General features: G+C 43.1%; 1 protein-coding gene across 5 annotated transcripts in view; it reads left to right on the forward strand.

Moving 5' to 3' along the window:
- FNDC3A (fibronectin type III domain containing 3A) overlaps positions 1-17,500 on the forward strand; it is a 356,645-nt gene that overhangs the window by 176,514 nt on the left and 162,631 nt on the right. The window lies entirely within an intron of this gene.

The raw sequence follows: 17,500 nt of genomic DNA on the forward strand, positions 1-17,500 counted from the left end.
AGTAAGACGATTGTTCTCCCCGCTACAGTCTGTCTCCATTGATGGACTGTACAGTACACGTGTATTGAATGAGCCGGGATTCCGGTACAGAGAAGACGCCTTCACCAGCTATTCCTGCTTATCTCATTAGTTCAGCTTTATTACAAAATTGTATTTTTGTTTTCATATATATAGTGGAACCTTGGATTACGAGTATAATTGGTTCCAGGAGTGAGCTCTTAAACCAAGTTACTCTTATATCAAAGCGAATTTTCCCATAGGAAATAATTTAAATTCAGACAATTTGTTCCACAACCCAAAAATATTTACTGTATTTATACAAACTTATTACAGTAATACTAAATAATGTCCTGTATTCGTATACAATTATTACAGGACACTAATACAAAATACTGTGCAGTAAAAAACCTAAAATAAATTTAACTTAACGTTATCTTACAATAGAATTGTTGGTGTGCGGGAGGTACTATAGACAGAAAAAAATGTGTACATATGGCAACTTTTATTCTAGTATAATACACAAAAAAACACCCCAAATCTATTTTCCCCGAAATAATGGCAGAACTAAGACAAATGTAGGGTAGGAATACTGCACAGATTACAGTACAAGCTCTGTGCTGCACTGGTTAGTAAAAAGTACTATACTGTATCCACAAATGCAAATTAATAGACATACTATATACCGTGTTTCCCCGATAATAAGACACCCCCGATAGTAAGACGTAGTGGGGGTTTTGGGGGGGTCGGCTAATGTAAGACGTACCCCGAATGTAAGACGTAGTAAAAATTTATTTATTTATTTATTTTCCTCAGCTGAGCGCCCTAACATGCCGGCGGCCGAGCGCTCAGCTGAGCACCCTGACATGCCGCCGGCATGTGACAGCTCTCAGCTGAGAGCCCTGACATGCCGGCGGCAAAGCGCTCAGCTGAGAGCTGACACATGCCGGCGGTCTGGCGCTCAGCTGAACGCCCTGACATGCCGGCGGCAAAGCGCTCAGCTGAGCGCTCGGCTACCGAGAAATGTTGAAATGTTGCAGTAATGTTGTCCGTGGTCCATCAGGACCATGGACAACATACAAAATCACGCAGCCTCAGTGCCCTCATGTGCAGCCGCTGGTGGTTAAGTTTTCTTAACTTGCGGTACACTTAGGGCGCAATCGCGGCAAGTCCCCATACGGTACATTGCATGGAGACTTGCTGCGATTGCTGTGGGATTTTTTCCAATATAAGACATACCCCGAAAGTAAGACATAGTGGCACTTTTGGGGGTAAAAAGAAAGTAAGACACTGTCTTACTTTCGGGGAAACACGGTAGTATATACTGTGCAATGATATACAGTATACAGCACATACTGTATATACAGAAAGTTACCTCCAGAGCAGGTCAGAGCGCGGTGAAAGGACAGAACCGGAAGTGTGCACGGTAAGGATTTGCTCTTATTGCAAAGCATTGCTCTTAAAGTTATAAATTTGTAAAAAGCTTTGCTTGTTTAGCAAAACGCTCTCAAACCAAGTTACTCTTAATCCAAAGTTCCACTGTATTTCGATTTTTGGAATTAACCCTTCCAGTCCGTGTTTATCCTCATACATGCTTGCTATGTAGGTTTGTTAGCACCATCTGAGATCTTCGTTTTTTGTTGTTGCTCATGAGCCTCTATTTGGTACCCAAATTCCTTTCCAGACATCTTTTTCAGGCTGATTTAACTATTCCCACCCTCAATGAGCTAAAGTGAAGGAATGACAAAATCTATGCAAAACCCAAGGGGCTTTCATTATCCTGATTACCATAAGTTACCAGACTTTTCTCCATAGAAACTATTGAAATAATTGTGTGGCTTCTGGCTGTTTTCTTTTTTGTTGTATCTTTATTGAGGCTGAGAACAATACATCAGGCCAAGCTAGTTAAGTCATGTCTTGTCTCTGTGTTGTTCTTGCTTCTCCCTTGGATTATGCATCCACGCCTTACATGCCATATTATTGTGTGTGTGTGTGTGTGTGTGTGTGTGTGTGTGTGTGTATGTGTATATATATATATATATATATTTAGGTCCAGAAATATTTGGACAGTGACACAATTTTCGCGAGTTGGGCTCTGCATGCCACCACATTGGATTTGAAATGAAACCTCTACAACAGAATTCAAGTGCAGATTGTAACGTTTAATTTGAAGGTTTGAACAAAAATATCTGATAGAAATTGTAGGAATTGTACACATTTCTTTACAAACACTCCACATTTTAGGAGGTCAAAAGTAATTGGACAAATAAACCAAACCCAAACAATATATTTTTATTTTCAATATTTTGTTGCGAATCCTTTGGAGGCAATCACTGCCTTAAGTCTGGAACCCATGGACATCACCAAACGCTGGGTTTCCTCCTTCTTAATGCTTTGCCAGGCCTTTACAGCCGCAGCCTTCAGGTCTTGCTTGTTTGTGGGTCTTTCCGTCTTAAGTCTGGATTTGAGCAAGTGAAATGCATGCTCAATTGGGTTAAAATCTGGTGATTGACTTGGCCATTGCAGAATGTTCCACTTTTTTGCACTCATGAACTCCTGGGTAGCTTTGGCTGTATGTTTGGGGTCATTGTCCATCTGTACTATGAAGCGCCGTCCGATCAACTTTGCGGCATTTGGCTGAATCTAGGCTGAAAGTATATCCCGGTACACTTCAGAATTCATCCGGCTACTCTTGTCTGCTGTTATGTCATCAATAAACACAAGTGACCCAGTGCCATTGAAAGCCATGCATGCCCATGCCATCACGTTGCCTCCACCATGTTTTACAGAGGATGTGGTGTGCCTTGGATCATGTGCCGTTCCCTTTCTTCTCCAAACTTTTTTTTCTTCCCATCATTCTGGTACAGGTTGATCTTGGTCTCATCTGTCCATAGAATACTTTTCCAGAACTGAGCTGGCTTCATGAGGTGTTTTTCAGCAAATTTAACTCTGGCCTGTCTATTTTTGGAATTGATGAATGGTTTGCATCTAGATGTGAACCCTTTGTATTTACTTTCATGGAGTCTTTTCTTTACTGTTGACTTAGAGACAGATACACCTACTTCACTGAGAGTGTTCTGGACTTCAGTTGATGTTGTGAACGGGTTCTTCTTCACCAAAGAAAGTATGCGGCGATCATCCACCACTGTTGTCATCCGTGGACGCCCAGGCCTTTTTGAGTTCCCAAGCTCACCAGTCAATTCCTTTTTTCTCAGAATGTACCCGACTGTTGATTTTGCTACTCCAAGCATGTCTGCCATCTCTCTGATGGATTTTTTCTTTTTTTTCAGCCTCAGGATGTTCTGCTTCACCTCAATTGAGAGTTCCTTAGACCGCATGTTGTCTGGTCACAGCAACAGCTTCCAAATGCAAAACCACACACCTGTAATCAACCCCAGACCTTTTAACTACTTCATTGATTACAGGCTAATGAGGGAGGTGCCTTCAGAGTTAATTGCAGCCCTTAGAGTCCCTTGTCCAATTACTTTTGGTCCCTTGAAAAAGAGGAGGCTATGCATTACAGAGCTATGATTCCTAAACCCTTTCTCCGATTTGGATGTGAAAACTCTCATATTGCAGCTGGGAGTGTGCACTTTCAGCCCATATTATATATATATATATATATATATATATATAATTGTATTTCTGAACATGTTTTTGTAAACAGCTAAAATAAAACTTGTCACTGTCCAAATATTTCTGGACCTAACTGTCTCTCTCTCTCTCTCTCTCTCTCTCTCTCTCTCTCTCTCTCTCGTTTGTTTTTATACACAGTTTTGATTTTAAAGGGAATCTGTTGGCTGGATTTCTTCCTCCAAAACTATTTATTTGCACATATAGCTGTTTCAAAGATATGTCCTGCAATAGCTTTACATGATCAGTCCGTTCCTCCATTGCTGAGAAATCAGCGTTTGAATTGATATGTAAACGAATCTGAACAGCTATTTGTAGATCTGCAGCCCCTGTCACGCCAGCTCTATTACCCATCCAGCGCTTCCTCTTCCAGCTTGACTGGCATCCTCTATTCTGTGTGACTTCAGGCAAAGTAGCTGACAGTCAAGAAGGAGGCGCTACTGGGCGGGGAATAGAGCTGGAGTGACAAAGGCTTTGGCTCTATCATAGTCCTTCATATCAATTCAAACACTGATTTCTCAGTAGCAGGAGGAGACTGTGCTGGGTGGGGAATAGAGCTAGAGTGCCAGAGGCCTTAGGGTACCATCACACTTTAGTGACGCTCCAGGGATCCCACCAGCGATCTGACCTCACCAGCTGACCAGCTACATGGTCGCTGGTGAGCTGTCAATCAGGCAGATCTCACCAGCCCCCAGCCAGCAGCGGCGCGTGGAAGCGATGCTGCGCTTGGTAACTAAGGTAAATATCGGGTAACCAAGTGCTTGGTTACCTGATGTTTACCTTGGTTACCAGCGCACACCGCTTAGCGCTGGCTCCCTGCACTCCTAGCTAGAGTACACATCGGGTTAATAAGCAAACCGCTTTGCTTATTTACCCGATGTGTACTCCGGCTACGTGTGCAGGGAGCCGGCACTGACAGCGTCAGAGCGGCGGACGCTAGTAACCAAGGTAAATATCGGTTAACCAAGCAAAGGGCTTCGTTTGGTTACCCGCTTTTTACCTTGGTTACAGCTTACCGCAGGCTGCCAGACGCCAGCTCCTTGCTCCCTGCACATTCATATCGTTGCTCTCTCGCTGTCACACACAGCGATGTGTGCCTCACAGCAGGAGAGCAACGTCCAAACAATGAACCAACACGGTGTGTAACGATCAGCGATCTCACAGCAGGGGCCAGATCGCTGCTCAGTGTCACACACAGCGAGATCGCTAATGAGGTCACTGCTGCATCACCAAAACCGTGACTCGGCAGCGATCTCGCTATGTGAGAAGTACCCCTTAGATCTACAAATAGCTCTTAAGCTTCATTTACATATCAATTGAAATGCTGATTTGTCAGTGACTATGGAACTAACTGCGCATGTAAGGGTATTGCATGACTTGTCTTTGAAAGAGATATAAGTGCAGTTAAACAGTTTGTGCGGTGAAGTCCTGCTGACAGATACTCTTTAACCCTTTTCATGTACAGTCTGTCGGATCCCTGACTTTGATGCGGGCTCACACGCCAAGCCCACATCTTTCCTGACACATGATAGCTGAATTATTCAGCCATCAACTGCAGGTGGAGCACCGCTCCACCCACAGCTGTTAACCTGTTAAATGCCGCTCTCAATCTTTGACAGCGGCACGTAATGCGCTGCAGCAGGGAAAGTGTAATTCTACGCACCCATCGGCACTCCTGTGACATGATTTTTGCAATGCCAATGGGTTGCCATGACACTCAAGTGGTCTGCTGAAGAACCATGTGCTCATAGTTCTTCTGTAATAACCAGTATTTAATTGGTGTCCATAGGAGACTGTGACTTCCACTGTACATAGCAGTGCTCATGTACTTCTATGTATAGTACAAGTGATTGGATGATCACAATTACAGTAAAAAGTAGAATAAAAAAGTTTAATTTTTTTAGACTTTTAAAGTTCAAATCCCCCCCCCACCTTTGACTCATTAAGAATACAACAAAACAAAATACATATACTTGGTATAGCTGCGTTCGTAAAAGCCAGTATAAAAATTATATAAAATAAATTAATGTGACCATTAAATGGCATAACAAAAAAAAAAAAGAGTTCCGGAATTACGGCTACCGCAACATTTCAATAAAATGCAATCTGGGGCGATCAAAACATTGTGTCTACCCCAAAATAAGATCGGTAAAAACGTCAGTTCTGGGCACAAAAAATGAGCCCTCACACAGCCCCATATCCTGAACAAAAAAATGTTGTGTCTCAGAAAATGGCGACACAAGCAAGCAAAAATGTTTTGGGGGCCAAATTTTTCTTTTTTTTTTTTTTTTTTTTAGCATTTAAATTAATAATTTACACGTTTTGTATTTGCATAATCATACTGTGGAGAATCATAATGCCAGGTGGAATGTTAGGAAAATAAATAAATGACAGTTGTTCTAAAAATTAATTTTTATAGTGCGTGTAAATATATATTTTTTTTTTCCCCCTTTCTAGACATTAGGAAGGTGATAACTTAGGTTGGGTCTGACTGCTGGGACCACCACTGTTTGCTGCAGTATGTGGATCTCATGTCGCTTTTTTTCCATAGCTGTTAGAGCAGGTCCAGGATTTGTGGCTCTGTTTGGAGGAGATAAGACCCCCGTACTTGGCAAATTCATCACACGTTCTCAATGGGGAGAGAGGGATATGTTGCTACCAGATTCCTGACAGTAGCTAATCTCCCATGTGAATAACTGATTAAAGGGGTTGTCCACTACTTTTACATTGATGGTCTATCATTAAGGTAGGTCACCAATGTCTGATCAGCTGGGGTCCGAAACCAGGCACCACCGCCAATCCGCTGTTTCCAGTGCTGGTGGTGGCAGGCAGCCCGAAATGCTCAGTTCCGGAGCTGCTCCATCTTCTGATAACTGCCGCAACTAGGTACTGCACATTCGCATCCCATTCAGATGGGTGGATGTGCAGTACCAGTCCGCGGCTGCTGTCAGAAGATGGGGCAGCTTTGGAACTGAGCATTTCCAGCTGCCTGCCAGCACCAAGAAAAGCTGAAATCACAGAGAATGGTATTTTGAAATCTAAACTGCGTGATCCTTCCTCCTCACTAACCCCAACATTTGCCATCCAGGAAAAGTCATGACAAATCCATACATAGATGATCATCCTATCCTGCCGAAATCCCATGGTTCGACCATTATCCATCTATATGTGGCCACCTTTTAGTTTCTGGGAACCCCTCTGAGAAATCATTTTAATTTGGTAGTATATCAGCTTCTCTACCAAAGATAGATTATATATATATATATATTTATATATATATTATATATATATATATATATATATTTATATATATATTATATTATATATATATATATATATATATATATATATATATATATATATTATATATAATTTATATATATATATATATTATATATATATAATATATATATATATGTATATATATATATATATATATATATATATATATATATATATATATATATATATATATATATAAAATCTTGGTTAGATTTCCTTAAATCCTAATTTGTCATTCTTGTTCCCATGGCTGGGACAGATGCATTAATCCTTAGTGTGACACTAGTGTATGATTCAACACTGATGGTTTATATTCTTAAAGGGAATGTGTCATCATAAGCTTACTCTTAAAGCAGGCGTTTGTTAAATGTGTTAACCTTTGGTAAAGTTTTGCTTTTTTTTTTTCTCCACATCGTGATCTATATTTAACAAATAAAAAAAAGATATAATATAATTTTCACACTGACCATTGGGGTTACTCTACACTCCTACTTCTAGAAAATCCAGACGTGACTCATACTGCTGAAGAATACGAGTCTAAAAATAAGGCCAATGGCCACTTTTTTTAACATTTTTATTTTTTTTTTTGAGGGGAGTGGGGGAGACTTCTGAAATGTCACATATTTAGTGATAAGAAAAATAATTTTTTTTTAAGAACATTTCACATATACACCTCATTTAGTTAATTTTTCATGACACAACCCCTTGAAACACCGTCCCAGACATTTTCACTGTTACTGTAAATTTCATGTTTTTGTGTTTAATTTTTTGTACTTTTTATTTTTCTGTTTCAGTGATTTGTGTTTTTTGTTTTTTTTTTTCTTTAGAAAAATTCACAATGGGAATTGCGTAACAAAATCGTGTAGTTGTATATGTTTTTGTTTTTTTTATGTTTGCGTACCTGCTGAGTTTAGCAATAAGCGATGCTTTAGAGAAACCCTGGTGGCTTTTTTTTTTTTGGGGTGGCTTTCCATCCACCTAATTTTTTTTTTTTACTACTGTGTATACAGTGTGTTCACCCATATCCTGTCCACCGCCATTTAATTTGAAAACTGCGGCAGCTATAGGCATAGAAGTGGTGTCTAGGTATAGTAAAGTAGTCATGTGCTACGCAATGAAACCACCTATAGCGCCACCTGGTGGAAAACAACGGAGTTAGCATTTTTATCTCGAAAACGGAACGAGATAGAGAAAAGAAGTGAACTACAAAGTTGTAGGGTATCATCAATTCAATACGAATTGACACCTTGTATACAGAAATGCTATGATATGAAACCCATGACTACCCCCCCAAAAAATAAATTGAATGCTGGTCACGCATATGGCTTTGATGCTCAAAGTGGCCACCGTCCAATGCAATGCACATCTGGACTCTGGACAGCATACTGTATCTTGCTGCACATTGTGCAATATGGTAGGTGACACGTTTGCACAAGCATCTGTGATACATCGTCGTAGGTCCTGAAATGTTTGTGGGGGGGTCGCATACACCTGCTGTTTGATGTGACCTCACAGAAAGAAGTCCAATGGAGTCAGGTCAGGTGAGCGTGGAGGCCACTCCACACAGCCACCATACCCAATGACTTGTAGGAAGGTCTCCATGAGGTATCGCTTCACGTCCGCAGCCTTGTGAGTTTTACACGTTCTAATCATAGCATTTCTGTATGCAAGGTGTCAATTCGTATTGAATTGATGATACCCTACAACTTTGTAATTCACTTTTTTTTTCTATCTCGTTCCGTTTTTGAAATAAACAGGCTAACTCCGTTGTTTTCCACCAGGTGGCGCTATAAGTGGTTTCATTGTGTAGCACATGGCTACTTTACTATACCTAGACACCACTTCTATGCCTATAGCTGCCGCCATTCTCAAGTTAATGGCGGTGGACACGCTGCATATATAAAAAATAAAAAAGCAGCTCGTAACTGGTATCCGCACATATGAACAATAATCCATTTTTACATTGCTTCACATATGTTCATTCTTGTTAACATTTTTTTCGCGCTTTTACAGGTGGGTTACACAGCGTGCCCACCTGAAAAAGAGGTCCTGTGCATATAACTGAAGAGGTACAGTCCAGACATTTCTAATAGAGATGTGAAGGTGATAACTAAAAAAGCAAGAGGAATCCATGGAGGGTCCACAAACTTGCGACTACTGGAATAGTCAACTGAGTACTCAACCATATACATCAAATTTACCATTATAATTTTTCAGGGAGATATGTTATCTGTGTAAACGTAAAAAGCATACAAAGTGAGAAGGGATAAAATGAAGTACAGTGCCTTGTGAAAGTATTTGGCTCCCTTGCATTTTTCAGCCTTTTCCCACATTTCAGGCTTCAAACATAAAGGGAAAAATTTTAATTGTTATGGGTAAGAATCAACAACAAGTGGGACACAATTGTGAAGTTGAACAAAATTTATTGCTTATTTTAAATTTTTGTAAAAAATAAAAAACTGAATATTGGGGCGTGCAATATTATTCGGCCCCTTTAAGTTAATACTTTTGTAGCACCACTTTTTGCTGCGATTACAGCTGCAGTTGCTTGGGGTATGTGTCTATCCGTTTTGCACATCGAGAGACTGAAATTCTTGCCCATTCTTCCTTTGTAAACAGCTGGAGCTGAGTGAGGTTGGATGGAGAGCGTTTGTGAACAGCAGTTTTCAGCTCTTTCCACAGATTCTCGATTGGATTCAGGTCTGGACTGTGACTTGGCCATTCTAAAGGCCACGTCACACTAGGCAATATCGCTAGCAACATCGCTGCTAAGGAACAACTTTTGTGACGTAGCAGCGATTTTGCTAGCGATGTTGCTGTGTGTGACATCCAGCAACAACCTGGCCCCTGCTGTGAGGTCGTTGGTTGTTGCTGAATGTCCTGGGCCATTTTTTAGTTGTTGCTCTGCCGCTGTGAAGCACACATCGCTGTGTGTGACAGCGACAGAGCAACAACTAAATGTGCAGGCAGCAGGAGCCGGCTTCTGCGGACGCTGGTAACCACGGTAAACATCTGGTAACCAAGAAGCCCTTACCTTGGTTACCCGATGTTTACCTTCGTTACCAGAGTCCGCCGCTCTCAGCTGTCAGTGCCGGCTCCCGCTCTTTGCACACGTAGCCGGAGTACACATGGGGTAATTCATCTGATGTGTACTGTGGTTAGGAGTGCAGAGAACAGGGAGCCAGCACTGACAGCTGAGAGCGGCGGACGCTGGTAACGAAGATAAATATCGGGTAACCAAGGGAAGGGCTTCTTGGTTACCCGATGTTTACCGTGGTTACCAGCGTCCGCAGAAGCCGGCTCCTGCTGCCTGCACACGTAGCAGAGTACACATCAGGTAATTAACCCAATGTGTACTGTGGCTAGGTGTGCAGGGAGCCAGCGCTAAGCGGTGTGCGCTGGTAACAAAGGTAAATATCAGGTTGGTTACCAGATATTTACCTTAGTTACCAAGCGCAGCATGCTTCCACGCGGCGCTGGGGGCTGGTCACTGGTTGCTGGTGAGATCTGCCTGTGTGACAGCTCACCATCAACCCATGTAGCGACGCTCCAGCGATCCCTGCCAGGTCAGGTTGTTGATGGGATCGCTGGAGCGTCGCTTAGTGTGACATCTCACCAGCGACCTCCTAGCAACTTACCAGTGATACCTATCAGGTTGTATCGTTGTTGGGATCGCTGGTAAGTTGTTTAGTGTGACTGGGTCTTAACAACTGCATAAGTTTATTTGTGAACCATTCCATTGTAGATTTCGCTTTGTTTGGGATCATTGTCTTGTTGGAAGACAAATCTCCGTCCTAGTCTCAGGTCTTTTGCAGACTCCAACAGGTTTTCTTCAAGAGTGGTCCTGTATTTGGATCCATATATCTTCACATCAATTTTAACCATCTTCTCTGTCCCTGCTGAAGAAAATTAGGCCCAAACCATAATGCTGCCACCACCATGTTTGACAGTGGGCATGGTGTGTTCAGGATGATGATCTGTGTTGCTTTTACGTCAAACATATCATTTGGCATTGTTCCCAAATAGTTCCATTTTGGTTTCATCTGACCAGAGCACCTTCTGCCACATGTTTGGTGTCTCCCAGGTGGCTTGTGGCAAACTTTAAACGACACTTTTTATGGATCTTTTTGAGAAATGGCTTTCTTTTTGCCACTCTTCCATAAAGGCCAGATTTGTGCAGTGTACAACTGATTGTTGTCCTATAGACAGACTCTCCCACCTCAGCTGTAGATCTCTGCAGTTCATCCAGAGTGATCACGGGCCTCTTGGCTGCATCTCTGATCAGTCTTCTCCTTGTTTGAGATGACATTTTTGAGGGACGGTCGGGTCTTGGTAGATTTGCAGTGGTATGATACTCCTTCCATTTCAATATGATCGCTTGCACAGTGCTCCTTGAGATGTTTAAAGTTTTGGAATTCTTTTTGCAACCAAATCTGGCTTTAAACTTGTCCACAACAGTATCATGGACCTGCCTGTTGTGTTTCTTGGTCTTCATGATGCTCTCTGCGCTTTAAAGAGAACACTGAGACTATCACAGAGCAGGTGCATTTATACGGAGACTTGATTACACACAGGTGGCTTATATCTATCATCATCAGTCATTTAGGACAACTTTGGATCATTCAGAGATCCACAATAAACTTCTGGAGTGAGTTTGCTGCACTGAAAGTAAAGGGGCCGAATTACCGTATTTTTCCGCTTTATAGGACGCACTTTTGTTCCCCCAAATTTTGGGGGAAAGTAGGGGATGCATCTTATAATCCAAATATACGGGTCTTGGGGAGGTGGGAGCAACTCTAGAGCGGTGCTGGGGGCTGGTGGAGGCTTGTAGAGGCTTCAGGAGGCAGCGTTATATCTCCTGCTCCTGCTCATATAATATGCACTGCCGCTGTCCATCACAGTGGTGCTGAAACCGCACTGCGGCGATGGGCTGGGGGAGCGGTGCATATTATATCTGCCTGCGCCCCCCCCCCCTTTTGATCACACATGCTTCCCCCTCCCCCCCCCCCCCCCCCGTGTTAGATATGGCCCCCATGCTGCTGCCCATCCTAAAATAAAGCTTTACTTACCTCCTCCAGCGTGTCTCCCCAATCTCACTGCTGCCGCTGTGATCAGGCACGCAGAGATAATGTCACGCTGCTGTGCCGATCACATGACCGGCACAGAGAACCAGGAAGTGCAGGAGCTCAGCAGCACGGAGGGAGACACGAGGGATTACAGCGCTGGAGAAGGTAAAGTAAAGTGTTTTGTTTATTTTACTATGGACAGCAGCATGGGGGCCATATCAAACACAGGGAGACCTGTGCCAGCTATAGGACACCTGTGCCAGCTATAGGAGACCTGTGTCAGCAATATGGGGACCTGTGCCAGCTATAGGACACCTGTGCCAGCTATAGGAGACCTGTGTCAGCAATATGGGGACATGTGCCAGCTATAGGAGACTTGTGCCAGCACAGGGGGACGTGTGGCAGCACAAGGGGGCTATATTCAATATAAGGGGACTATATCCAGATTAAGGGGGCTCATTTTAGAATAGGGGGGCTATAAGAGGCATATACCCTATATGATTTGTTAGACAGACACTGGCATTATAAGACTGACCCCATTTAACATTAAAAAAACAACCTCTTTTCCTTCACCAAATTTGGGGGTGCGTCTTATAATCAGGTGCGTCTTATAAACCGAAAAATATGGTATATTGCACGCCCCAATTTTCAGGTTTTTATTTCTTACAAAAATATAAAATAAGCAATAAATATCGTTCAACTTCACAATTGTGTCCCACTTGTTGATTCTTCACCTTAAAATTTAAATTTTTTATCTTTATGTTTGAAGCCTGAAATGTGGAAAAATGTTGAAAGATTCAAGGGGGCTGAATACTTTCGCAAGGCACTGTAGGTCATATCGTAGATAGTTTTCCAAAGTTGAAAATGCAAGAGGAGACCCGTCTAATTCCTCAGAGTGTAGTATGTGGCAGATAGCTAGAGGATGGTCAGTGTATTCCTGTATCTGTGGTTGGATGTCTGTGTGTTTGGACAATCCTATTTCCTTTGGTTTTCTTTTACAGCACAGTGTTGAATGACTGCTAACCGCCAGTTTAATAGCTTGTTTACTCCTTCTGACACCACTTCAGATGCGAAAAGAGCGATTGTTCAGAGCGCCTAGGCTTCCACTATTCTTTGCAGTTCATGGCCTGTTTACACAGGACAAAGCACTGTCAAGAACTATGATCTTTTGGGCAAACCAAAGGATCGTTTCACCCGACAAACTAGCCAAACATTTTGTTTGCGTTCGCAATCTGTGATTATACTGCTGCATTAAACTGGAACAGCGTTGTGCCGCTTCAGTATTTTTTCAGTGGATAACATACAAATTTCATTGATGCACTCTTATCACATTGTGTGCAGTTGTTTATCTGCAATATTTATTTTTGCTTCAGGAGATTATCATTGCAGGACTAGGGGGTGCTTCACACATAGCGAGATCTCTATCGAGATCACTGCGGAGTCACGGTTTTTGTGACGCAGCATTGACCTCATCAGCGATCTCGCTGTGTGTGACACTGAGCAGCGATCTGGCCCCTGCGGTGAGATCGCTGCTCGTTACACACAGCCCTGGTTCATTTTTTTGACGTTGCTCTCCCGCTGTGAAGCACACATCACTGTGTGTGACAGCGAGAGAGCAACGATCTGAATGTGCAGGGAGCCGGCATCTGGCAGCCTGCGGTAAGCTGTAACTAAGGTTAATATCGGGTAACCAAGGGAAGCCCTTTCTTGGTTACCCGATATTTACATTAGTTACTAGCACCGCCACTCTCGGGCTGTCACTGCACATGTAGCTGGAGTGCAGATCGGGTAAATAAGCAAAGCGGTTTGCTTATTAACCCGATGTGTACTGTGGCTAGAAGTGCATGGAGCCAGCGCTAAGCGGTGTGCGCTGGTAACAAAGGTAAATATCGGGTAACCAAGCCCTTGGTTACCCGATATTTACCTTTGTTACCAAGTGCAGCGTCGCTTCCATGCGTCGCTGCTGGCTGGGGGCTGGTCACTGGTCGCTGGTGAGATCTGCCTGATTGACCGCTCACCAGCGACCATGTAGCGATGCACCAGCGATCCTGACCAGGTCAGATCGCTGGTGGGATCACTGGAGCGTCGCTAAAGTGTGACGGTACCTTAGGTAAGCTAGTCTGGCAGGCCCCCACCTGTGATAAGCAGCTCACTGTCCATAAACATTGTATATAGAGAGCCTGATGTGGGTGGGGGCAGCTTTCTCAAATCTGCTGCAGCGCCAAATCTAAATACTTTGTGTCAGAACGGCTGCACCCAGTAAACTAAGTAATACATTGTTGGATTCAGGATCTCTTTGCCTACATCAAGCTGCTCTCAGATAAGGTAGCAAAAACCTGCTGACAGATTCCCTTTAATCTTTCAAGGAAATGGCGCTTACGATTATCATGACACGCGTATTCCCAGGAAAGTTCGTTCACGATAATGGTTCAGCGTAAATCCACCGTAGAATAATAGTATGTTAAGTATCTATAGATCTTATTATTTTTCTCTGTAGACTTCGGTGGCAGAGACATTCTGTGCGATCTCTCGTAATTCATGCCGCCTGTTGTGTGCAAGCAAATGAATCTTGATGCAGGAATAATTGCACTGCGCTAATCATACATATTTCCAATCCTCATGTCACAACTCACAGCGCTCTACCTTTACTGTATAATTATACATTTCAGATTCCTTTCATGCATTGTGCTGCTAATAAGTTTTGATGTTCCTTAATAATGGCACTAGGCAACCTGTGGCTTAACAGCTGTTATTGAGGATGACGGCCCCAAGCAAAGCGTACAGTTGTTGGAAAGCCGTGTGTTTTCTGCTGTGGTCAAAGTACCGTAGGCTTCTGGAGCTTTGTGGACTGAATGATCTTGGCAAACCTCTTGTTCATTCAGGTCATTCCCTTCCTGTTCTTTTATCATCACACCTGTGCAAGCGCATATCAATTTGTGTTGGTGCCCTCATAATATTGGGTCATTCTCTTTAGACCTCTTGCACACGGCTGTAGCATAAATCTGTGTTACTGTGTTTCCCCGAAAATAAGACCCACCCCGACAATAAGCCCTATAATGATTTTACAGGACGTCTTGAAATAAGCCCTACTTCAAAAATAAGCCCTAGTTACAGTCATTGCTGGTGTTAGAAGGAATTAAATTTCACAATTTATCAGGGCTCTCCTCTCTTAGGGGCCCAAGCAGTCATATTCCAAGGTTCAGATTGTTTAAGGACCTTTTACTTCACAGTCATGTGACCAAAGGTGTCAATTGCAGGAGACTAGAAAAACTGAACAGGAGACAGGCTGGTATACTGGACTGGCATTAGCGGGATGAGAGAGCAAACTGGGAATTTTCACAGGGACCCATTCTCCTAGGGGCTCGAGTGTTTATATGCTGTTGATAACTCTGCAAGAGGACCTTTGTGACATCATGTGACCAAAGGCCATTGCAGGACTCTAAGGCTGAAGAGGAGGTGTGTGTGTGTGTGTGTGTGTGTGTGTGTGTGTGTGTGTGTGTTATATAGATAAAGATAATACATGATACTTGATGAGCTTCAATAGGTAGTCACCGGAAATGGTCTCCCAACAGTCTTAAAGGAGTTCCCAGAAATGCTTAGCACTTGTTGGCCCTTCTGCCTTCACTCTGCGGTCCAGCTCACCCCAAACCATCTTGATTGGGTTCAGGTCTGGTGACTGTGGAGGCCAGGTCATCTGGTGTAGCACCCAATCACTCTCCTTAGTCAAATAGCCCTTACACAGCCTGGAGGTGTGTTTTCGAGTCGCTGTTCTGTTGAAAAAGAAATCATGGTCCAACTAAGCGCAAACCGGATGGAATAGCATGTCACTGCAAGATGCTGTGGTAGCCATGCTAGTTCTGTATGCCTTCAATTTTGAATAAATCCCCAACAGTGTCACTAGCAAAGCACCCCCACACCATCACACCTCCTCCTCCATGCTTCACTGTGGGAACCAGCCATGTACAGTTCACCTCTTCTACAAAGACACGGTGGTTAGCTCCAAAGATCCCAAATTTGGACTCATCAGACCAAAGCACAGATTTCCACTGGTCTAATGTCCATTCCTTGTGTTCTTTAGCCCAAACAAGTCTCTTCTGCTTGTTGCCTGTCCTTAGCAGTGGTTCCCTAGCAGCTATTTTACCATGAAGGCCTGCTGCACAAAGTCTCCTCTTAACAGTTGTTCTAGAGATGAGAAGGTGTGTCCAAACTTTTGGTCTGTATGGTGTATGTGTGTGTGTGTGTGTGTGTGTGTGTGTGTGTGTGTGTGTATTTATATAATATATATATATATATATATATATATATATATATGTATGTATATGTGTGTGTGTGTGTGTGTATATATATATTATACTGAGTGTGTGTGTGTGTGTGTGTACATATATATTTACACACACACACACACGTGTTACACACAGGGTTTGGAGAGATATGTCGATGTTCTAGAATGCAATATGTCTATATTTGAATAAATGTTTATTTTTATTTATCAAGAATAAATGTTGATTATTGTTCATGAAAAAAAATAACATCCCCTGAAAATAAGCCCTAGGCCATTTTTGGAGCAAAAAATAATATAAGATCCTATTTTATTTTCAGGGAAACACGGTACATAGAGTTGTAATAGAGAACCCATTGGGATGCAGGGGGTGTATACATCCTTCTACACTGGGGAGAGAGTGACATTGCTGTGACTATTGGGGACAAACAGCAACACTGCTTGACCCCTGAATTGTAGATTCCGTCCAAAATTAAGCATACACACCCCTTTTTTTCAATTCCCCCTTATCCGCTAATAACCACTCAGACACCAATTTAACTTTTGGATAATTTTGGCCATAGCAGCCATTTATTAAACAAATACATAACATGTAAAAATTTGCATTGTGGGTAAGGTCCTTGAAGCTAAAACCCTGGTGATTCACATAACCAAGCCATATAACCAAATTGCTCCCAGCCGTTACCCACACTGGCTCAGGAGCACCAAAGAAGGGTTATTCCTTCATTAACCACCAAAACGACCCACGAGGGCCCCGACATACCCCGTCGGGATGCCCCAAAAATCACCAGGTGACCAACCATTCTGCCAATGAGGGGATCCATACCCGGATGGGTTCCCCGAACCAATTTAAAACCAACTTCAAGGACCCACCAATAAACCTGCCACCAGGCCACTACGACCCGATAAACTTCAATACCGCCTCCCACAAGACTTGCAGCCCATTGCGAACTCAAAATCTTTAGGGAGGGCGGGTGGGACTCTCACTGGTGTCCCAGAGCGGGAAAAGTGCCGCTCCTCCCCCAGCTTCACCTTTTAACTGTACCCTGACTTACTCCCCCTCCCCCACCCGTGACATCATGACCTCCAATCGGTGTCATGCTGGCCTCCACACATGCCCGGGGGGAGGGGGGTCAGTGCTCCGGCCATTCTGCACCGGCCTTGTAAGACACTGCTGTGACTATTGGGGAGAGACGGTAACACTGCTGTACCGGCCTTGTAAGAAATTGCTGTCACTATTGGG

The sequence above is a fragment of the Anomaloglossus baeobatrachus genome, chromosome 2, assembly GCF_048569485.1.
Source record: "Anomaloglossus baeobatrachus isolate aAnoBae1 chromosome 2, aAnoBae1.hap1, whole genome shotgun sequence".
Classification (NCBI taxonomy): Eukaryota; Metazoa; Chordata; class Amphibia; order Anura; family Aromobatidae; genus Anomaloglossus; species Anomaloglossus baeobatrachus.